General features: G+C 50.5%; 1 pseudogene; it reads left to right on the top strand.

Moving 5' to 3' along the window:
- Nucleotides 1-22,655: 22,655 nt before the first annotated feature.
- On the top strand, nt 22,656-23,327 carry LOC146790131 (18S ribosomal RNA; annotated as a pseudogene; the record flags this gene model as incomplete).
- Nucleotides 23,328-23,924: the final 597 nt, after the last annotated feature.

The raw sequence follows: 23,924 nt of genomic DNA on the forward strand, positions 1-23,924 counted from the left end.
AACCTAGACACCCAGGGGAATCCAGGAAGGGGTGACTTGACTGCCTCCCACCATGGTCTGTTACCCAGAATCCCCTGCAAACGTAAAAAATTGACAAAAAAACACATTTTCCCCATATTTCTGTGATGGAAAGTTCTGGAATCTGCGTGGATCCACAAATTTCCACCCACCCTGCGTTCCCCAAAGTCCTACGAGAAAAATGGTACCTCACTTTTGCGGGTCGGCCTAGTGCCCGCGACAGGAAACGGCGCAAAACGCAACATGGTCACACCTCAATTTTGCAGTGAAAAATGACCCTTTTTTGGCAAAGTGACTAGCTGTAGTTTTTGAACCCTAGCCCTGCCGGCACCTAGGGAAACCTAGCAAACCTATACATTTTTGAAAAATAGACACCCAGGGAAATCCAAGAAGGGGTGACTTGACTGCCTCCCACCATGGTATGTTACCCAGAATCCCTTGCAAACGTAAAAAATTGACAAAAAAACACATTTTCCCCACATTTCTGTGATGGAAAGTTCTGGAATCTGTGTGGATCCACAAATTTCCACCCACCCCGCGTTCCCCAAAGTCCTACGAGAAAAATGGTACCTCACTTGTGCGGGTCGGACTAGTGCCCGCAACAGGAAACGGCGCAAAACGCAACGTGGTCACACCTCAATTTTGCAGTGAAAAATGACCCTTTTTTGGTAAAGTGACTAGCTGTAGTTTTTTAACCCTAGCCCTGCCGGCACCTAGGGAAACCTAGCAAACCTATACATTTTTGAAAACTAGACACCCAGGGGAATCCAGGAAGGGGTGACTTGACTGCCTCCCACCATGGTCTGTTATCCAGAATCCCTTGCACACGTAAAAAATTGACAAAAAAACACATTTTCCCCACATTTCTGTGATGGAAAGTTCTGGAATCTGCGTGGATCCACAAAGTTCCACCCACCCCGCGTTCCCCAAAGTCCTACAAGAAAAATGGTACCTCACTTGTGCGGGTCGGCCTAGTGCCCGCGACAGGAAATGGCGCAAAACGCAACGTGGTCACACCTCAATTTTGCAGTGAAAAATGACCCTTTTGTGGCAAAGTGACTAGCTGTAGTTTTTGAACCCTAGCCCTACCAGCACCTAGGTAAACCTAGCAAACCTATACATTTTTGAAAACTAGACACCCAGGGGAATCCAGGAAGGGGTGACTTGACTGCCTCCCACCATGGTCTGTTACCCAGAATCCCTTGCAAACGTAAAAAATAGACAAAAAAAACACATTTTCCCCACATTTCTGTGATGGAAAGTTCTGGAATCTGCGTGGATCCACAAATTTCCACCCACCCCGCGTTTCCCAAAGTCCTACGAGAAAAATGGTACCTCACTTGTGCGGGTCGGCATAGTGCCCGCGACAGGAAACTTCGCAAAATGCAACGTGGTCACACCTCAATTTTGTACTGAAAAATGACCCTTTTTTGGCAAAGTGACTAGCTGTAGTTTTTGAACCCTAGCCCTGCTGGCACCTAGGGAAACCTAGCAAACCTATACATTTTTGAAAACTAGACACCCAGGAAAATCCAGGAAGGGGTGACTTGACTGCCTCCCATCATGGTCTGGTACCCAGAATCCCTTGCAAATGTAAAAAATTGATAAAAAAAACAAATTTTCATCACATTTCTGTGATGGAAAGTTCTGGAATCTGCGCGGATCCACAAATTTCGACCCACCCCGCATTCCCCAAAGTCCTACGAGAAAAATGGTACCTCACTTGTGCGGGTCGGCATAGTGCCTGCGACAGGAAACGGCGCAAAACGCAACGTGGTCACACCTCAATTTTGCACTGAAAAATGACCCTTTTTTGGCAAAGTGACGAGCTGTAGTTTTTTAACCCTAGCTTTGCCGGCACCTAGGGAAACCTACCAAACCCATGCATTTTGGAAAACTAGACACCCCGCGGCTTCCAGGGAGGTATGGCTTGCGTGGATCCCCCAACGTTTCCTTACCCAGAATCCCCTGCAAACCTCAATTTTTGCTGAAAAAATCATTTTTTTCACATATTTTGGGTTTGGAAAGTTGTGGCATCACCGGGCTCACACAAATTTACCACCACCCAGCATTCCCCAAGGTCTCCCGGTAAAAATGGTGCCTCACTTGTGTAGGAGGCCCAAGTACCCGCAGCAGACAAGGGCCCAAAACGTAGTGAGGTGACATCAAAATGGGCTATCACAAAACCACCTGGTTTTGCAAGGGGGGTCACTTTGGTTTTTGACCCGGTGCTCGGCGGCCATCTAGGGAAACCCACCAAACCCACAAATTTCTGAAAACTAGACACCCGGCGGCTTCCAGGGAGGTATGGCTTGCGTGGATCCCCCAAAGTTTCCTTACCCAGAATCCCCTGCAAACCTCAATTTTAGCTGAAAAAATCACTTTTTTCACACATTTTGGGGTGGGAAAGTTGTGGCATCACCGGGCTCACACAAATTTACCACCACCCAGCGTTCCCCCAGGTCTCCCGGTAAAAATGGTGCCTCACTTGTGTGGGAGACCCAAGTACCCGCGGCAGGCAAGGGCCCAAAACGTAGTGAGGTGACATCAAAATGGCCTATCGCAAAACCGCCTGGTTTTGCAAGGGGGGTCACTTTGGTTTTTGACCCGGTGCTCGGCGGCCATCAAGGGAAACCTACCAAACCCACACATTTCTGAAAACTAGACACCCGGCGGCTTCCAGGGAGGTATGGCTTGCGTGGATCCCCCAACATTTCCTTACCCAGAATCCCCTGCAAACCTCAATTTTAGCTGAAAAAATCACTTTTTTCACACATTTTGGGGTGGGAAAGTTGTGGCATCACCGGGCTCACACAAATTTACCACCACCCAGCGTTCCCCCAGGTCTCCCGGTAAAAATGGTGCCTCACTTGTGTGGGAGGCCCAAGTACCCGCAGCAGGCAAGGGCCCAAAACGTAGTGAGGTGACATCAAAATGGCCTATCGCCAAACCACCGGGTTTTGCAAGCAAGGTTACTTTGGTTTTTGACCCGGTGCTCGGCGGCCATCTCGGAAAACCTACCAAACCCACACATTTCTGAAAACTAGACACCTGGCGGCTTCCAGGGAGGTATGGCTTGTGTGGATCCCCCAACGTTTCCTTACCCAGAATCCCCTGCAAACCGCAATTTTAGCTGAAAAAATCACTTTTGTCACACATTTTGGGGTGGGAAAGTTGTGGCATCACCGGGCTCACACAAATTTACCACCACCCAGCGTTCCCCCAGGTCTCCCGGTAAAAATGGTGCCTCACTTGTGTGGGAGGCCCAAGTACCCGCGGCAGGCAAGGGCCCAAAAAGTAGTGAGGTGACATCAAAATGGCCTATCGCAAAACCGCCTGGTTTTGCAAGGGGGGTCACTTTGGTTTTTGACCCAGTGCTCGGCGGCCATCAAGGGAAACCCACCAAACCCACACATTTCTGAAAACTAGACATCGGGCGGCTTCCAGGGAGGTATGGCTTGCGTGGATCCCCCAACGTTTCCTTACCCAGAATCCCCTGCAAACCTCAATTTTAGCTGAAAAAATCACTTTTTTCACATATTTTGGGGTGGGAAAGTTGTGGCATCACCGGGCTCACACAAATTTACCACCACCCAGCGTTCCCCCAGGTCTCCCGGTAAAAAGGGTGCCTCACTTGTGTGGGAGGCCCAAGTACCCGCGGCAGGCAAGGACCCAAAACGTAGTGAGGTGACATTTGAGATAGGCAATGTTGATGTCGCCTCACTACGTTTTGGGCCCTTGCCTGCCGCGGGTACTTGGGCCTCCCACACAATTGAGGCTCCATTTTTACCGGGAGACCTGGGGGAACGCTGGGTGGTGGTAAATTTGTGTGAGCCCGGTGATGCCACAACTTTCCCACCCCAAAATGTGTGAAAAAAGTGATTTTTTCAGCTAAAATTGAGGTTTGCAGGGGACTCTGGGTAAGGAAACGTTGGGGGATCCACGCAAGCCATACCTCCCTGGAAGCCACCGGGTGTCTAGTTTTCAGAAATGTGTGGGTGTGGTAGGTTTCCCTAGATGGCTGCCGAGCACCGGGTCAAAAACCAAAGTGACCCCCCTTGCAAAACCCGGTGGTTTGGCGATAGGCCATTTTGATGTCACCTCAGTACGTTTTGGGCCCTTGCCTGCCGCGGGTACCTGGGCCTCCCACACAAGTGAGGCACCATTTTTACCGGGAGACCTGGGGGAATGCTGGGTGGTGGTAAATTTGTGCGAGCCCGGTGATGCCACAACTTTCCCACCCCAAAATGTGTGAAAAAAGTGATTTTTTCAGCTAAAATTGAGGTTTGCAGGGGATTCTGGGTAAGGAAACGTTGGGGGATCCACGCAAGCCATACCTCCCTGGAAGCCGCCAGGTGTCTAGTTTTCAGAAATGTGTGGGTTTGGTAGGTTTCCCTAGATGGCCGCCGAGCACTGGGTCAAAAACCAAAGTGACCCCCCTTGCAAAACCCGGTGGTTTGGCGATAGGCCATTTTGATGTCACCTCACTACGTTTTGGGCCCTTGCCTGCCACGGGTACCTGGGCCTCCCACACAAGTGAGGCACCATTTTTACCGGGAGACCTGGGTGAACGCTGGGTGGTGGTAAATTTGTGCGAGCCCGGTGATGCCACAACTTTCCCACCCCAAAATGTGTGAAAAAATTGATTTTTTCAGCTAAAATTGAGGTTTGCAGGGGATTCTGGGTAAGGAAACGTTGGGGGATCCACGCAAGCCATACCTCCCTGGAAGCCGCCGGGTGTCTAGTTTTCAGAAATGTGTGGGTTTGGTAGGTTTCCCTAGATGGCCTCCGAGCACCGGTTCAAAAACCAAAGTGACCCCCCTTGCAAAACCAGGCGGTTTTGCGATAGGCCATTTTGATGTCACCTCACTACGTTTTGGGCCCTTGCCTGCCGCGGGTACTTGGGCCTCCCACACAAGTGAGGCACCATTTTTACCGGGAGACCTGGGGGAATGCTGGGTGGTGGTAAATTTGTGTGAGCCCGGTGATGCCACAACTTTCCCACCCCAAAATGTGTGAAAAAAGTGATTTATTCAGCTAAAATTGAGGTTTGCAGGGGATTCTGGGTAAGGAAACGTTGGGGGATCCACTCAAGCCATACCTCCCTGGAAGCCGCCGGGTGTCTAGTTTTCAGAAATGTGGGGGTTTGGTAGGTTTCCCTAGATGGTCGCCGAGCACCGGGTCAAAAACCAAAGTGACCCCCCTTGCAAAACCAGGCGGTTTTGCGATAGGCCATTTTGATGTCACCTCACTACGTTTTGGACCCTTGCCTGCCGCGGGTACCTGGGCCTCCCACACAAGTGAGGTACCATTTTTACCAGGAGACCTGGGCAAACGCTGGGTGGTGGTAAATTTGTGCGAGCCCGGTGATGCCACAACTTTCCCACCCCAAAATGTGTGAAAAAAGTGATTTTTTCAGCTAAAATTGAGGTTTGCAGGGGATTCTGGGTAAGGAAACGTTGGGGGATCCACGCAAGCCATACCTCCCTGGAAGCCGCCGGGTGTCTAGTTTTCAGAAATGTGTGGGTTTGGTAGGTTTCCCTAGATGGCCTCCGAGCACCGGTTCAAAAACCAAAGTGACCCCCCTTGCAAAACCAGGCGGTTTTGCGATAGGCCATTTTGATGTCACCTCACTACGTTTTGGGCCCTTGCCTGCCACGGGTACTTGGGCCTCCCACACAAGTGAGGCACCATTTTTACCGGGAGACCTGGGGGAATGCTGGGTGGTGGTAAATTTGTGTGAGCCCAGTGATGCCACAACTTTCCCACCCCAAAATGTGTGAAAAAAGTGATTTTTTCAGCTAAAATTGAGGTTTGCAGGGGATTCTGGGTAAGGAAACGTTAGGGGATCCAGGCAAGCCATACCTCCCTGGAATACGCCGGGTGTCTAGTTTTCAGACATGTGTGGGTTTGGTAGGTTTCCCTAGATGGCCGCCGAGCACCGGGTCAAAAACCAAAGTGACCCCCCTTGCAAAACCAGGCGGTTTTGCGATAGGCCATTTTGATGTCACCTCACTACGTTTTGGGCCCTTGCCTGCCGCGGGTACTTGGGCCTCCCACACAAGTGAGGCACCATTTTTACCGGGAGACCTGGGGGAATGCTGGGTGGTGGTAAATTTGTGTGAGCCCGGTGATGCTACAACTTTCCCACCCCAAAATGTGTGAAAAAAGTGATTTTTTCAGCTAAAATTGAGGTTTGCAGGGGATTCTGGGTAAGGAAACGTTGGGGGATCCATGCCAGCCATACCTCCCTGCAAGCTGCCGGGTGTCTAGTTTTCAGAAATGCATGGGTTTGGTAGGTTTCCATAGATGGCCTCTGAGCACCGGGCCAAAAACCAAAGTGACCCCCTTGCAAAACCAGATTAACTATTCTTCCTACAGCGTGAGAATTTTGGAATAAAATTGCAAAGAAAATGTGGCAGACATTTTGAGGTTCGCAGGACATTGGGGATAAAAAAAACTTTTTGAATTCACAAGAGAGACATCACCATGAACTCCCATGGGTTTTCGACAATATCTACAGTTGGTGGGTTATTCTTACATGGAAAGTGTACCTTGGCAGAGAAACTAAAGACAAAGATTGCTGCACAACCATCTATTCCTCAAACACACACACATACTGGTTGGATTTGGCACGAGGGTGAGTCATGGTTCAGTGTATTAAATTTTATTAACTAGAGATTTCACAAAAATAAAATGCACTGTCAATAATTAAATTCACAAAAAACCAAACCAATGACTCGCAGCTCGTGAGCTGTAAAGCCACGTCAAGGCACCAACCACTTTACAGGCCATTCACACACCTTTCATACGAGATACAAACAAGACCATTCGCACCACCAGGTACAAAAGCACACAGTACAAAATTCACCAAAAAGGGACAAGGTACACCCTGCTTCAGAAAGATAAATATTACTGCACAGCCATCTAATCCGCAAGCACACACACATACTGGTTGGGTTTGGCACGAGGGTGAGTGATGGTTCAGTAGATACAATTGTATTAGCAAGTGATTTCACAAAACATGAAATGCACTGGTAATAATTGAAAGGGCGAGAAACTGAACCTTTGACTCACAGCTCGTGAGCTGTAAAGCCACGACAAGGCACCAACCTCTTTACAGGCCATTCATACACCTTTCATACGTGTGAGACATACAAAACCATTCACACCGCCAGCCGCGGGCCCATCACATAACAAAACTCACACCAGCACACAGCGCCATTCAAGGGCCCATCACTTTCAAACGCCCACAATCCACACACAACAACTACACATGCTGATGGATTGCGTGGAGTGGCACTCAGCTAGCAGTGTGTGTAGTGACCAGCAGAAAGTCACTAATCACACACAGCCAGCCGAGCTCCAGTCCACACACACCGCTAGCAGAGCGCCAGTCCACACACACCGCTAGCAGAGCACCAGTTCACGCACACCGCTAGCCAAGCGCCAGTCTAGGCACACCGCCAGCCAAGCGCCAGTCCAGGCACACCACCAGCCAATCGCCAATCCACGTACACCGCCAGCCAAGCTCCAGTCCAGGGACACCTCCAGCCAAGCACCAGTCCGCACACACCACCAGTCCACGCACACCGCCAGCCAAGTACCAGTCCACGCACACCGCCAGCCAAGCACCATTCCACGCACACTGCCTGCCAAGCTCCAGTCCACGCACACCACCAGCCAAGCTCCAGTCCACGGACACCACCAGCCAAGCACCAGTCCGCACACACCACCAGTCCACGCACACCACCAGCCAAGCTCCAGTCCACGGACACCACCAGCCAAGCACCAGTCCGCACACACCACCAGTCCACGCACACCGCCAGCCAAGTACCAGTCCACGCACACCGCCAGCCAAGCACCATTCCACACACACCCCCAGCCAAGCTCCAGTCCACGCACACCACCAGCCACGCACCAGTCCACGCACACCGCCAGTCCATGCACACCGCCAGTCCACGCACACCGCCAGCCAAGCACCATTCCACGCACACCACCAACCAAGTGCCAGTCCACACACACCAACAGCCAAGCGCAAGCCTACACACACCGCCAACACATTTAGGATTTATTTTTTTAGCAAAAACTAAAAACACAAACAAATCGCAAATAGATACAAATCTTCTAACAGAAAATCAGCAACTAAATACATTGCACTAACACCAACCTTGAAACAGAATCAAATTATCCAAAGAATACAGACCAGGCAGTTCACTTTACCACTCATGAATGCTCCCAATAATTATTTCGCGTGTGGTACGCTCTAAAACAAGCAGGGAGACACAGTGCAGGATGAGAAGGACAGTCGGGGCAGTACATACGACTCTCCTTCCTCGTACCTCTTCGCCAACAGACTCTACATCTCCTACTGGGAAAATCTTTTGAGGGTGTGGGAGGAATGGGATCTGGAAAGTGGCGATCTTTCAATCTAGCAACATCCTCCACCACTCCAACTCTAGGAACACTTGCCTGTTCCACTACAACAAGGCTGCCTATTACAGACTCCTGAAACTTAGCAAAAGCCATCTTTGACTCAGGGCAAGAATTCTGGAACACAACAAAAGCATTAAACATTGCCAAGTGGAAAAGATGGATAGCCAACTTATTGTACCAAATGTAAGCCTTACGAAGAGCAGTGTAAGGTTCCAACCTCTGATCTACTCTGTCAACACCACCCATGTGCCTATTATAGTCTAAAATGCACACAGGTTTGCGCGCTTCAGCGACCTGACCCCACACGGTCACAGGTGCAGTGCTTTCATCATGGATGGTAGTCAGCATATAGACATCTCTCCTGTCTGAAAACTTCACAGCAAGAAGCTCCTGGCAACGCAATGCACTGCACTGTCCCCGCACAAGCTTTTGACAAACAAGTTCTTTCGGGAAACCTTTACGGTTAGAGCGGATTGTGCCACAAGCAACAGTGTCCACTTTGGCCAATTCCCTGAACAACCGCACACCAGTGTAGAAGTTATCTACATATAAATGGTGGCCTTTGTTAAAAAATCCTCTACCAAGTTCCCAAACAATTTTCTCAGTCACTCCAAAAGTGGACGGACAACCAAGGAGGTTAATCCTAGATTCCTTACCGGTGTACACCCTGAAATTAGACACATATCCAGTCCTACTGTCACACAGCATATACAGCTTTATTCCATAGCGTGCCCTCTTACTAGGAATGTATTGCCTAAAAACCAAGCGGCCCTTGAACAACACCAAAGACTCATCCACTGCAATTTCTTTCCCAGGGGCATAAATCTCAGAAAATCGATCAACAAAGTGATCAAGGACAGGCCTAATCTTAAAAAGACGGTCACAATCAGGGTGATCTCGTGGCAACGCTAAACCATTATCAACAAAATGCATCATCCGAAGCAGAAGCAAATACCTGTCACGACTCATGACTGCCGGAAAAATAGACGTTGCCATCAAGGGACTGCTAGACCAATATGAAGCCATTGATGGCTTCCTTAGCAAGCCCATCAACAAAGTTAAACCCAAGAACTTCTTTATCTCTTCAAGATTCGTGGGAGTCCACCGGGTAGCTCTAGAGTGTGGCTTAAGACTGGCACTGTTGTCCCTCAAAAACTGTTCGGCATACAAATTAGTCTGCTCAACAATCTCTGCTAAAAACACATCGTCCATAAACAACTGACAAAAATTTACCGGCAAAAAGTTTTCAGTATTCACTCTAGACCCTGGAACACCAGTAAACTCTGGCAATGCCGGCTGCACCATGCCAGGGGCAACCCAGAGGTCATCACTTTCAAAGGGAAGCCTTGCAGCCCCAGCCTGCAGCCCAGATGCCTCTTGCCGCACTACACCAACGGGAAGCCTTGCAGCCGCAGGCTGCAGCCCAGAAGCCTCTTGCCGCACTACACCAACGGGAAGCCTTGCAGCCCCAGGCTGCAGCCCAGATGCCTCATGCTGCACTATCGGCACATCAGTCTCCTCCTCTAACACAGGCACTTCATCCGCACTAAGAGTATCTTCATCATCCGATGACTCCATACGGAGAGAAAACTCACTGCCAGAATCGTCCCCTGCCTCCTCTCCCTCAGATGCAGAGTCAGTCTCTGAACCATGGTCAGAGGAAGACTCAAACAGCAAACCAACAACCTGCTGAGCAGTAATCCTTCGGCTAGCCATTATACTTACTGTGAGAAGTTGGCCTGATGTATGATGTCACTAGTTCTAGTGTACACCTTATATCAGTCCAAACAACCCTTATGGTGATTGGTTGTAAAGTCAACCTTATAGACCAGCTATCCTAGTGGTAGCATGGACAAGAGCAGTCTTAGGCTAAACTCTGAATGGCATGTGAAGCCAGCTGTGATACCATATATAATCACTTGAATACCAAATGAAAGGACACCACAACAGATATATATATAAAATAAAGTGTATTTATTCTAGTCAAACCCTCAGCACTCTTTATGAGATTAGAGGTAAGTACAACGCAGTCTTATTTAAACATACATTAAGTCACACAGGTAAGTAATACAGTTAGGCCCTAGGGGCCACGCAAACCATATACTAAAGAAGTGGTATAAGAACCACTGTCACGGAAATAGGATAGGCCTAGGCCTAGGGAATCGCTGGGGCTACACTACACTAGCAACAGATAGGAAGTGGGAGGCCCACGGGATTCAGGTGCAGAGTGGAAACACTCACGCGTAATGCGTAAAAGTCGATAGAATTACTAGCAGTTAGAAATTAACAGTTTAAGGACACTTCTGAAGCAGCTAGAGAGTCGAGACTCGGAAACTAGACCCTAGGATAGTCACTACCCTTGTGAGCACCGAAGTACCCAAGTTACCTAGCCCACGGGCTGCGGGTGCATAGGTGTGAACTTGCGTCGGGTTTCGTCGTGGACTTCTATGGATGCCTGAAGGAAAGTTGCTGACAGGCAGTCAGTGAAGAGTGTCCGGTGGATCCCAAGGCTGGGATCAAGAAGAGAGGATACCTGCAAGCAGAAGGGACAGAGTCAAGGTCACTAGCCAGTGACCACGTGGAACCAGGAAGGAACCAGGTGATGTCGTGAAGATTGCAGGTGAAAAGTGAAGCTTGTCGCTGCAGCCACGGGTACCAGGAGACGTCGAGGACGACCAGGACCAGGAGGCGAGCTGTCCCACGAAGGCTCTTGCTGTCGGCGTCGTCAAAGTCGAACTAGGACTCACCAAGCCTTGGCAAGCGGAACCCACGAAGAACGGAGGACTTGCTTCTGGTGCAGTCCAGGAAGGTCTGGGTGCTTCTCTTTTGCAAAGAAGCGGGAGCCAGTCTGGAGGAGCCAAACCAGCAGTGAAGATTTCAAGGTGTGTTGTCACAAAGGCCGCTAGCCAACGGGCAAGCAACCGGACAGACGCGGCAAGCAGGAAAATGCAGAAGGGCCCCACGCAGGACTCGTGGAGTGAGGGGGGCTGATCTTCGGTGCAGATGGTGCTTGGGGCTTCTCAATCCCGAGTGCACAACTTCGAGGGTGCCTCAGAAGCTGCCCTGGAAGATACTCGCCACTTTTCCCAGGTAGCTGGTCCCACGTCTCTCGTCGCCTCCACGGATTTCAGCTCGGCTGTGGATGTGGATCAGGGTCGGAGAAGTCTGGGGGTCAAGGCTCTGGTCGGGCTCTGCAGTCGGTCCCTCGTAGGACTTCAGCAAAGCAAAGGGTAGTCTCTTGATGGTGCCTGTTTGCACAGGGTAGCCACTCCTTGGCCACAAGGGAGATTCTTCAGTCTTCTTCTTTCGTCGAATGTCGAAGGTCCAGAGTTTCTGTTCAAGTTGCAGGTTCAGGATAATCTAATCTCCTGGGGCCCAGCTCCCACTCTTATACTAATCTGGGGGGCTGGGTTGCCTGCTAGGTCACGCCTTATGGGTGGGACCTGGGAGGGGGGTGGTTACACCCCCTTCCCTTTGTCCAGTTTCGCACCAGGACTAGGGCTGGAGTGCCCCAGCACCGGTTTGAACTGGACTATGCATGGAGCACCTTGTGTGCTCCAGGCAGTGTCTCGTTTCATTCATCCCTCCCTGCCCCAATACACTAAGGCCTGTCTGGGGTGGTGCTCGCACCTCCCAAGGCAGGAAACCTATTGTCCAAGCCTCCCTTGCCGGGATCACTCCCAGCAGCAGGAGGTCAGATTTGTGTCGTGGCAGCAGCATCCATTTTGTGATGCTGGGGCTCTGGTTAACTTTAACCGGGTAAGTAGGTTACAACATGTCTTCTCCCTCTAGAAGGGAGAGATAATATCCTCATCCCCAGAAATGGGATGGGGGTATTATTCCAAAGTGTTAGACACCTTACACGACATGTTTTGATAAAGCCAAACCATAGTTACCATAACCGTTTAAGATTATAAGGCACTTTAAGAGTATATGGTAGGCTATATCATAGAACAGCTATAAGGACATGGTTCCAAAAGCTGCAGACAGGCTCAGCTCATGCTAGAGCACCATCTCACATGTTACCAAGCACTCTGCCTCCAGGATTGTTAAGGCCTGCCATAGGAGTGGCTGATAGGTACACATGTGTCTATATGTAAGATAGGTATAGGAATACTACAACTAAGCAAGGAGTGATTACACGACCTTGCCCCAGCTGAGTGATCAGCCAATTGTGTCATAATGGAAGGCCAGGGCAGGGGTGGCATAATACATGCTGCAGCCCCTGGTAGGCCTAGGGTACACCTATGCCCTGGGTACCTAAGGTACACTGTACAGGGGCCAATAAGGTGATCCTATCCAAATGGGTTATGCCCCTAAAGTACATAGTATCAATTTAGAGAGAGAACAGCAGGGCTGTGGGTCTGATTAGCAGGCCCACAGCCACATCTAAGTCGAAAACCAGTAAAGCAAAAGCAAAAAGTGGGGGTGAACATAGAAAGCAGACCCTACTCTCCTACACAACCCCCCCCCCCCCAAAAAAAAACTTAGGGGCATTAAACTAACCTTGACCAGTTGAGTCTTCATGTTCTAAGTGGAAATATCTTGAGAGTCCATCTGCATTGGCATGATCAGTCCTGGGTCTATGTTCCACTGTGAAGTCCATCCCCTGTAGGGAAATGGACCACCTAAGAAGTTTGGGATTTTCACCCTTCATCTGATTTAGCCACAAGAGGGGCTTATGGTCTGTCTGAATCTTGAAGTGAGTGCCAAACAAGTATGGCCTCAGCTTCTTCAGGGCCCAAACCACAGCAAAGGCCTCCCTCTCAATAGCTGACCAACGTTTCTCTCTAGGGGTCAGCCTTCTACTTATAAAAGCAATGGGCTGGTCTTGACCATCTATATTAAGTTGTGAAAGAACAGCTCCCACACCTAACTCAGAAGCATCTGTCTGGACAATGAACTCTTTGGAGTAGTCTGGACTTTTCAGAATAGGTGCACTGCACATGGCCTGCTTCCGGTCATCAAATGCTTTTTGACAGCTTACTGTCCACTGAACTTTCTTTGGCATTTTCTTGGAGGTCAAGTCATTAAGTGGTGTCACAATGGACCCATAGTTCCTAACAGACTTTCTGTAGTACCCAGTCAGGCCCAAGAAAGCTCTGACCTGAGTCTGGGTAGTTGGAGGAGTCCAGTCCTTTATGGTCTGGATCTTGCTCTCCAGTGGTTGAACCTGACCCCCACCAACTAGGTGGCCCAGGTATACAACCTTGCTCTGCCCTATCTGGCACTTAGTGGCCTTGATAGTGAGGCCTGCCTTTTGCAGGGCCTCTAAAACATTCCTCAGGTGGACCAGGTGATCTTCCCAGGTGGAGCTAAAGACAGCAATATCATCAAGACAAGCTGCACAATAATCATCCAACCCAGTAAGGACTTGATTCACCAACCTTTGGAAAGTGGCAGGTGCATTCTTCAAACCAAAGGGCATTACCACAAATTGATAATGTCCTCCTGGGGTCGAGAAAGCAGTTTTGGCCTTTGCATTCTCAGCTAGTCGGATTTGCCAGTAGCCTGCTGTCAGGTCAAATGTGCTCAAAAACTTAGCAGCTGCCAGTCTGTCAATGAGCTCATCTGCCCTAGGTATTGGGTGGGCATCTGTCCTAGTGACAGCATTGAGACCTCTGTAATCCACGCAAAACCTCATCTCTCTCTTACCATCTTGGGTGTGAGGTTTTGGCACAAGGACTACAGAACTAGCCCAAGGGCTCTCTGAAGGTCCAATGACTCCCAGCTCCAACATATTTTGTACCTCAACTTTTATGCAGTCCCTGACATGGCCAGGTTGCCTGTAGATTTTACTCTTCACAGGCAGACTGTCACCAGTGTCCACCTCATGGGTGCACCAGTTTGTCTGACTTGGGGTCAGAGAGAACATATGTCTGTAGGATTGCAGAACCTGTCTGCAGTCCTGTTGCTGATGGACAGTGAGGCTGTCAGAAAAGACCACACCATCAACTGAGCCATCATCAGGGTTCTGAGTCAACAGGTCTGGGAGAGGGTCACTCTCTTCCTCCTGCCCCTCATCTGTAGCCATGAGTAACCCCATGTCTGCCCTGTCAACATATGCCTTCAATCTGTTGACATGAAGCACCCTATGGGGGCTTCTGGGAGTCCAAAGGTCCACCAAGTAGGTGACTTCTCCCTTTTTCTCAACAATAGTGTGGGGTCCAGAACATTTGTCTTGGAGTGCTGCTGGGGCCACTGGCTCCAACACCCACACTTTCTGCCCTGGCTGGTAAACAGTCAGCACAGCCGTTTGGTCATTCCAAGCTTTTTGGAGCTCTTGGCTTGCCTCAAGGTTTTTAGAAGCCTTCTTCATATACTCTGCCATCCTGGAGCGGAGACCAAGTACATAATCCACTATATCAAGTTCGGGTTGTCTGAGAGGTCTCTCCCATCCTTCCCTTACTAAACATAGGGGTCCTCTTACAGGATGCCCAAACAAAAGCTCAAAAGGGCTGTAGCCAACCCCCTTTTGTGGGACCTCTCTGTAAGCAAACAAAAGGCAGGGTAAAAGGATGTCCCATCTTCGCCTAAGCTTGTCTGGTAATCCTTTTATCATTCCCTTTAGGGTCTTGTTGAATCTCTCCACAAGCCCATTGCACTGTGGGTGATAGGGTGTGGTGAACTTGTAGTTCACACCACACTCCTTCCACATTGCAGTCAAGTATCCTGACATGAAGTTGGCACCTCTGTCAGAAATGACCTCCTTTGGAAAGCCCACTCTGGAGAATACTCCAAGCAGGGCCCTTGCCACAACAGGAGCTGTTGTGGTCCTCAGGGGAATAGCTTCTGGATACCTGGTGGCATGGTCCACTATCACCAGTATAAATCTGTGCCCAGATGCTGTTTGTGGGTCCATTGGTCCTACAATATCTATGCCCACTCTTTCAAAGGGAACCCCCACCACAGGTAGTGGTATGAGGGGGGTCTTTGTGGTGCCACCTGATTTGCCACTGGCTTGGCAGGTGACACAGGAGCGACAAAACTCCTTGGTATCTTCTGACATATGGGGCCAGTGAAAGTGAGGGACAAGCCTGTCCCAAGTCTTGTTCTGGCCTAAGTGTCATGCAAGGGTAATATCATGGGCCAAGGTAAGAAGGAAGCCTCTGAACTTCAGTGGTATGACCAACCTCCTGGATGCACCAGGCTTGGGGTCTCTAGCCTCTGAATACAGTAGCCCTTCATCCCACTACACTCTATGGGTACCTTGAGCATTCCCTGCAGCCTCAGCAGCAGCCTGCTGTCTGAGGGGTTCAAGAGAGGGGCAGTCTAATTGAGCCTGCCTCAGATCTGCCCTTGAAGGTCCCCCTGTCCCAAGAAACTCAACCTGATCAGGTTCAAGTTCTTCTAGGACAGTTCCTTCAGGGCTCTCAGAATCATCCTCCTGGGAGGGCTGATCCACCACCTGAGGCAGGGGGGAAGGCACAGCCTTAACCCTACTGCTCTTTCTCTTGGGTTGTGACTGGTCCATAGTTTCAGGATCCAGCACTTGTTCAGTGGTGTACTTTTTGGCCTGTGACCTGGTCACAGCAAGGACATGTGCATCTATCCCCAGCATTTCTGCATGGGTCCTATACTCCACTTCAGACCAAACTGAAGTTTCAAGATCATTGCCCAGTAAACACTCTACAGGAAGGTCTGAACTAACAACAACTTTCTTGAGGCCAGTTACCCCTCCCCAGGAGAAGTTAACAATAGCCACACTATGGGAGGTAGTGGCATTGCTAGCGTTGGTCACTAGGTAATTCTCACCTAGTATGATCTGTCCAGGGTCCACAAAGGCAGATGTCACCATTGTGACACTAGCCCCAGTGTCCCTGTAGGCCTGAGCCATTCTTTGGTTGATAAAAGGAGTCTGTCTGTACTTGCCCAGGTTACTGGGGCCTACAGTAGAGGACAAAGCTAAGTCCCCATCACAGATCAGAACAGCCTGCGTAGGTATTCTGACTAGGCCAGAATCCTCCTCAGTTCCCAGGGTTAACCCTACTACACCCTTTTGCTGGGAACCACCACTTACAGCTGGACTAGGGGGTACAGTTGCCTTAGGGGCAATGGTGGCTGGGGGCTTATCCTTTTTGGTGCACTCACTAAACCAATGCGAGTTGGACTTACAATAGTTGCACCATGGTTTCTTTTGGCCATCTTTCTTTTTATCGTTTTTAGGACCACCCTCCCCCTGAGCCTTTTGGGGGCCTGGTGAAGACTTCTGGTCTTTTTGTTTCTGAACATTACCCTTCTGGTCTGCCTTTTTCTGATCACCGCCCTGGTTCTGGTTTTTCTGCTTAACTCTAGTCCTGACCCATCTATCTGCCTTCTTTCCCAATTCTTGGGGAGAAGTCAGATCAGAATCAATCAGGTGTTGATGCAGTAGCTGGTTTTGACAGTTGTTAAGTATTTGTTCTCTCATGATCAAATTATACAATCCTGTATAGTCCTTAACCTTACTTCCCACTAGCCAGCCTTCCAGAGCCTTAGTGGCACAATCTACAAAGTCAGTCCAGTCCTGAGTCTGTGTCTTCTGGGTATCCCTGAACAACAACCTGTATTGTTCAGTGGTTAGGCCAAACCCATCAATTAGAGCACTCTTCAGGACAGTGTAATTGTCTGCATCCTCATCACTAACTGTGAGGAGCTTGTCTCTACCCTTCTCGGAGAAGGAGAGCCACAAGATAGCTGCCCACTGACTTTGGGGTACCTGCTGTACTTTGCAAGCTCTCTCCAAAGCAGTTATCCATTTGTGGATGTCATCCCCACACTTGTAGGGAGGGACAATCTTGCTCAGGTTTCTATTATCATAGTGCCTGTCTCTATCCTTAGGGATATTGCTGCCACCAGTGGGTTCTGACCCACTTAACTTTTGCTCTTTAGCCAGAGCAAGCTTCTCCTTGGCAAGGGCAAGTTCTTCCCTCTGAATCCTCAAATTAGCTTTCCTCATTCTGGCTTCATGCTTCTTTCTCTCAGGGGAAGTCATTCCCCTGTGAGAAGAGGCATTAGAGATGCTAGAGACATGGGAGTGGATGGATTCCCTTGAAGGGGATCTGTCTCTCCTGCTTCTCTGGTTAAGCCCACTTGGGGGTCTGTATGGGGGGACCCCATGCAAACTCCCATGTAAGCTTAGGTTAGCCTGGCTAAGTCTTCCTACCTGGCCCTGGCTGTCTACCTCTTCATCTGAAGTCCCATCTGACTCATCTGTGGTGGGTAGACCCTCCTTTGTACCTAGGGTACTGGCCTGTAAGGCCCTAAGAGTATCATACTCCTCTAGGAGTTGTACTAGCTGAAGGAGGGTAGGGTTTGCACCCTGTTTTAACTTTCTGGAGGTAAACAATTGTCTCATCTCCTGAAAAGTTAGGGTATCATATCTAGAGGGGGTCTTTTTCAGACCTGCCCCTCCTGAGAGAACATCTCCTTGATCTCCTCCCAGAGACATGATCTAGTGAGGGTGTGGTGTGTGCACCTACCTACACTAGTTGTTTCTACTAAACCTCTCTAGTAGTTGTAGTCAGGGTGTGTTACTCCCTTCAACCTACACCCACTAAGTCCAGTAGGACTTAAGTATTATAATCTATGTTATATGTACCTAAAAAATATCTGTGTGATCTTTCAATTTAGTATCTCAATGGTATTACAACAGCAAGCTCAGATCCCAACCGCTGCTCACCAATGTGAGAAGTCGGCCTGATGTATGATGTCACTGGTTTTAGTGTACACCTTATATCAGTCCAAACAACCCTTATGGTGATTGGTTGTAAAGTCAACCTTATAGACCAGCTATCCTAGTGGTAGCATGGACAAGAGCAGTCTTAGGCTAAACTCTGAATGGCATGTGAAGCCAGCTGTGATACCATATATAATCCCTTGAATACCAAATGAAAGGACACCACAACAGATATATATATAAAATAAAGTGTATTTATTCTAGTCAAACCCTCAGCACTCTTTATGAGATTAGAGGTAAGTACAACACAGTCTTATTTAAGCATACATTAAGTCACACAGGTAAGTAATACAGTTAGGCCCTAGGGGCCACGCAAACCATATACTAAAGAAGTGGTATAAGAACCACTGTCACGGAAATAGGATAGGCCTAGGCCTAGGGAATCGCTGGGGCTACACTACACTAGCAACAGATAGGAAGTGGAAGGCCCACGGGATTCAGGTGCAGAGTGGAAACACTCACGCGTAATGCGTAAAAGTCGATAGAATTACTAGCAGTTAGAAATTAACAGTTTAACGACACTTCTGAAGCAGCTAGAGAGTCGAGACTCGGAAACTAGACCCTAGGATAGTCACTACCCTTGTGAGCACCGAAGTACCCAAGTTACCTAGCCCACGGGCTGCGGGTGCATAGGTGTGAACTTGCGTCGGGTTTCGTCATGGACTTCTATGGATGCCTGAAGGAAAGTTGCTGACAGGCAGTCAGTGAAGAGTGTCCGGTGGATCCCAAGGCTGGGATCAAGAAGAGAGGATACCTGCAAGCAGAAGGGACAGAGTCAAGGTCACTAGCCAGTGACCACGTGGAACCAGGAAGGAACCAGGCGATGTCGTGAAGATTGCAGGAGAAAGGTGAAGCTTGTCGCTGCAGCCACGGGTACCAGGAGACGTCGAGGACGACCAGGACCAGGAGGCGAGCTGTCCCACAAAGGCTCTTGCTGTCGGCGGCATCGAAGTCGAACTAGGACTCACCAAGCCTTGGCAAGCGGAACCCACGAAGAATGGAGGACTTGCTTCTGGTGCAGAACAGGAAGGTCTGGGGTGCTTCTCTTTTGCAAAGAAGCGGGAGCCAGTCTGGAGGAGCCAAACCAGCAGTGAAGATTTCAAGGTGTGTCGTCACAAAGGCCGCTAGCCAACGGGCAAGCAACCGGACAGACGCGGCAAGCAGGAAAATACAGAAGGGCCCCACGCAGGACTCGTGGAGTGTGGGGGGCTGATCTTCGGTGCAGATGGTGCTTGGGGTTGGGGCTTCTCAATCCCGAGTGCACAACTTCGAGGGTGCCTCAGAAGCTGCGCTGGAAGATACTCGCCACTTTTCCCAGGTAGCCGGTCCCACGTCTCTCGTCGCCTCCAAGGATCTCAGCTCGGCTGTGGATGTGGATCAGGGTCGGAGAAGTCTGGGGGTCAAGGCTCTGGTCGGGCTCTGCAGTCGGTCCCTCGTAGGACTTCAGCAAAGCAAAGGGTAGTCTCTTGATGGTGCCTGTTTGCACAGGGTAGCCACTCCTTGGCCACAAGGGAGATTCTTCAGTCCTCTTCTTTCGTCGAATGTCGAAGGTCCAGAGTTTCTGTTCAAGTTGCAGGTTCAGGATAATCTAATCTCCTGGGGCCCAGCTCCCACTCTTATACTAATCTGGGGGGCTGGGTTGCCTGCTAGGTCACGCCTTATGGGTGGGACCTGGGAGGGGGGTGGTTACACCCCCTTCCCTTTGTCCAGTTTCGCGCCAGGACTGGGGCTGGAGTGCCCCAGCACCGGTTTGAACTGGACTATGCATGGAGCACCTTGTGTGCCCCAGGCAGTTTCTCGTTTCATTCATCCCTCCCTGCCCCAATACACTAAGGCCTGTCTGGGGTGGTGCTCGCACCTCCCAAGGCAGGAAACCTATTGTCCAAGCCTCCCTTGCCGGGATCACTCCCAGCAGCAGGAGGTCAGACTTGTGTCGTGGCAGCAGCATCCATTTTGTGATGCTGGGGCTCTGGTTAACTTTAACCGGGTAAGTAGGTTACAACATGTCTTCTCCCTCTAGAAGGGAGGGATAATATCCTCATCCCCAGAAATGGGATGGGGGTATTATTCCAAAGTGTTAGACACCTTACAAGACATGTTTTGATAAAGCCAAACCATAGTTACCATAACCGTTTAAGATTATAAGGCACTTTAAGAGTATATGGTAGGCTATATCATAGACCAGCTATAAGGACATGGTTCCGAAAGCTGCAGACAGGCTCAGCTCATGCTAGAGCACCATCTCACATGTTACCAAGCACTCTGCCTCTAGGATTGTTAAGGCCTGCCATAGGAGTGGCTGATAGGTACACATGTGTCTATATGTAAGATAGGTATAGGAATACTACACCTAAGCAAGGAGTGATTACACAACCTTGCCCCAGCTGAGTGATCAGCCAGTTGTGTCATAATGGAAGGCCAGGCCAGGGGTGGCATAAAACATGCTGCAGCCCCTGGTAGGCCTAGGGTACACCTATGCCCTGGGTACCTAAGGTACACTGTACAGGGGCCAATAAGGTGATCCTATCCAAATGGGTTATGCTCCTAAAGTACATAGTATCAATTTAGAGAGAGAACAGCAGGGCTTTGGGTCTGATTAGCAGGCCCACTGCCACATCTAAGTCGAAAACCAGTAAAGCAAAAGCAAAAAGTTGGGGTGAACATAGAAAGCAGACCCTACTGTCCTACACTTACTAAGATAGAAGACTGCACAAACAAGTCAACAACAACCAACAATGTGCAAACCAAGTAAGCAAAGAAATGTGTACCTTTATCACAAAGATCAATGTACTCAAAAACTATACAATTCAATTACAAGAGACAGCTGCACTCACCAGAAACCAACTCTGCAGTGACACAGCAAAAACCAACGATATCCAACTAAAAAGAAGAAGAAAAAAAAAATTACTCACAGGACAACAAAATACACATCGAGCACCAATGCAAAACGTTTTTGACACTCAAAAAACAAACATACTGCTATTATTACACCATTTGCAAAAACAATTCATGCAGAGAAATCAAACACATTTACATTGTACAAAAAAAAGTCTCTTGCCAAACTACACAAACAGCAGAACCACCAGTAACAAAACAGCAAACTGAAAAGAGCAAACGCCTTCACCTAGAACAAAAAAGTAAAAAATAAACATTACAATTGCAATTCACAAAACATACAACAATAAACATTATAACATGCTATGTCACTACCCAAATGGTCAATCGGGTTGTGTGCCAGGTGGGGCAGAAAACAGCAGGAAAAAAAAAAGGCTACTCTGTCCCGGGGCGGGTGGGCCAAATACATATTATAAAAAATTGCACCCTGGAAGCAAGGGGTCACTTCTATTTTTATTTACACTAATTCCCTGGTGTCTAGTGGGCTTTTCTGCCCCCCCCTGGGACCAGAAACGGCTACACAAAAGACCGATCTGCCCCCAGGGGGGGCAAAAAAGTCTTGAAAAATATTTGAGCCCCCAGGAAGCGACCCTTGCCCAAGGGGTCGCTTCCTACAATAACAAACACATCCCTGGTGTCTAGTGGGCTTTTCTGCCCCCCCTGGGAGCGGAAACGGCAACAAAATAAAACTGATCTGCCCCCAGAGGGGGCAGAAAAGTCTTCAATAAAAATTGGGGGCCCAGGAAAGCGACCCTTGCCCAAGGGGTTGCTTCCTACAATATGAAACAGACCCCTGGTGTCTAGTGGGCTCTTCTGCCCCCCCCCCCCTGGGAGCGGAAACGGCAAAAAAACTAAACCGATCTGCCCCCAGAGGGGGCAGAAAAGTCTTCATAAAAATTGGGGGCCCAGGAAGAGACCCTTGCCCAAGGGGTCGCTTCCTACATTATCCGACAGATCCCTGGTGTCTAGTGGGCTCTTCTGCCCCCCCACCCCTGGGAGCGGAAACGGCAAAAAAATTCAACCGATCTGCCCCCAGAGGGGGCAGAAAAGTCTTGCTGACATACTGGGGGCCTAGGAAGCAACCCTTGCCCAAGGGGTCGCTTCCTTTATCACAAAAACGCATCCCTGGTGTCTAGTGGTGGCATTCCTGCAGCACGATCGCGACGCTGTGCGCGATCGTGCTGCAGGAATGCCCTGTATTGAGACATCAGGGGAGAGGAAATACTCTTTCCTCTCCCCCGATGCCTCAATACTTTGAAAATCACCACCGTGGCCCCCGCGTTCCCACCGGAGACCTCCACATACCTCTTCATGCTGCTGCTGGGACGCCTGGAAGCAAATGGCTTCCGGGCGTCCCAGCGCTTCCTGATGACGTTGGCGCGCTGACGTCACCAGGAAGCGTGGGGGGGCTCGGGGGTGGCAGCGGAAACTCTTCCACTGCCATCCACCTCGGTGGGGGCACGATCGATGCCCCAGGGGGGGAGCGCCAGCGCTTCCCCCAGGGGCTGTGCTCATGACGGAGCGGTTCCGTCATAAGCACAGCCCAACCGATGCTCATGACGGAACCGCTCCGTCATGAGCATCGAAGGGGTTAAAGGAATTGACGGAAGGGCACCACCAGGAGTGGAGCCTGCAGCTTAATTTGACTCAACACGGGAAACCTCACCCGGCCTGGACACGGAAAGGATTGACAGATTGATAGCTCTTTCTCGATTCTGTGGGTGGTGGTGCATGGCCGTTCTTACTTGGTGGAGCGATTTGTCTGGTTAATTCCGATAACGAACGAGACTCCTCCATGCTAACTAGTTACGCGACCCCCAGCGGTCGGTCGGCGTCCAACTTCTTAGAGGGACAAGTGGCGTTCAGCCACACGAGATCGAGCAATAACAGGTCTGTGATGCCCTTAGATGTCCGGGGCTGCACGCGCGCTACACTGAACGGATCAGCGTGTGTCTACCCTTCGCCGACAGGTGCGGGTAACCCGCTGAACCCCGTTCGTGATAGGGATTGGGGATTGCAATTATTTCCCATGAACGAGGAATTCCCAGTAAGTGCGGGTCATAAGCTCGCGTTGATTAAGTCCCTGCCCTTTGTACACACTGCCTGTCGCTACTACCGATTGGATGGTTTAGTGAGGTCCTCGGATCGGCCCCGCCGCAGTCGGCAACGGCCCTGGCGGAGCGCCGAGAAGACGATCAAACTTGACTATCTAGAGGAAGTAAAAGTCATAACAAGGTTTCTGTAGGTGAACCTGCGGAAGGATCATTAACGGCGGAGCAGCCCGAGCGACCGATGGCGCCAGCCCGAAGCCCTCGGCCCTCCTCCTGCGAGCACGCACCGTAGGCACAGGGCCCGGCCATGCCCTGGCGCGCCCCGGCCTGCGGAGCAGCCGCATGGGGTGCCTGGGTTTAGGACCGGGACTTCGGCGGGCCCCTTCCCCCCCGGGGGGGAAGGCCCGACCGACGTGCGAGGGACCAGGGACGGGGGGCGGCCCCCATCCCCTGTCCCTCTCCGAGACGGAACCCGAGCTCACCCGGCACGGAACCGAATGGCAGTGCAGCATCCCTTGGCTGGCACCACCCCTCCCTCGAAAAAAAGGCCCTGGCGCCGGCTGGGACCTCCGGGCGTCCCGAGACCCGGCCCGATCTGACCGGGTCTCGGGCGTCCGAGGAAGGGCCCTTCTCGCGCGGCAGGGCGGCCTGGAAGAGAAGGGGCCGAGGGCCTGCGAGGGGACCTCTCGTGGGAGGCGTGCGGGATGGGGAGCCGCCCGGCTCTTCCCTTCTGGCGCCTCCGACCCAGGCGAGGGTGGTGGTGGGCCTGTCGCCGGCCTCTGCTGGCACGGCTCGGGGCCGATCCG

Source organism: Triturus cristatus, chromosome 10 (assembly GCF_964204655.1).
Source record: "Triturus cristatus chromosome 10, aTriCri1.1, whole genome shotgun sequence".
Lineage (NCBI taxonomy): Eukaryota > Metazoa > Chordata > Amphibia > Caudata > Salamandridae > Triturus > Triturus cristatus.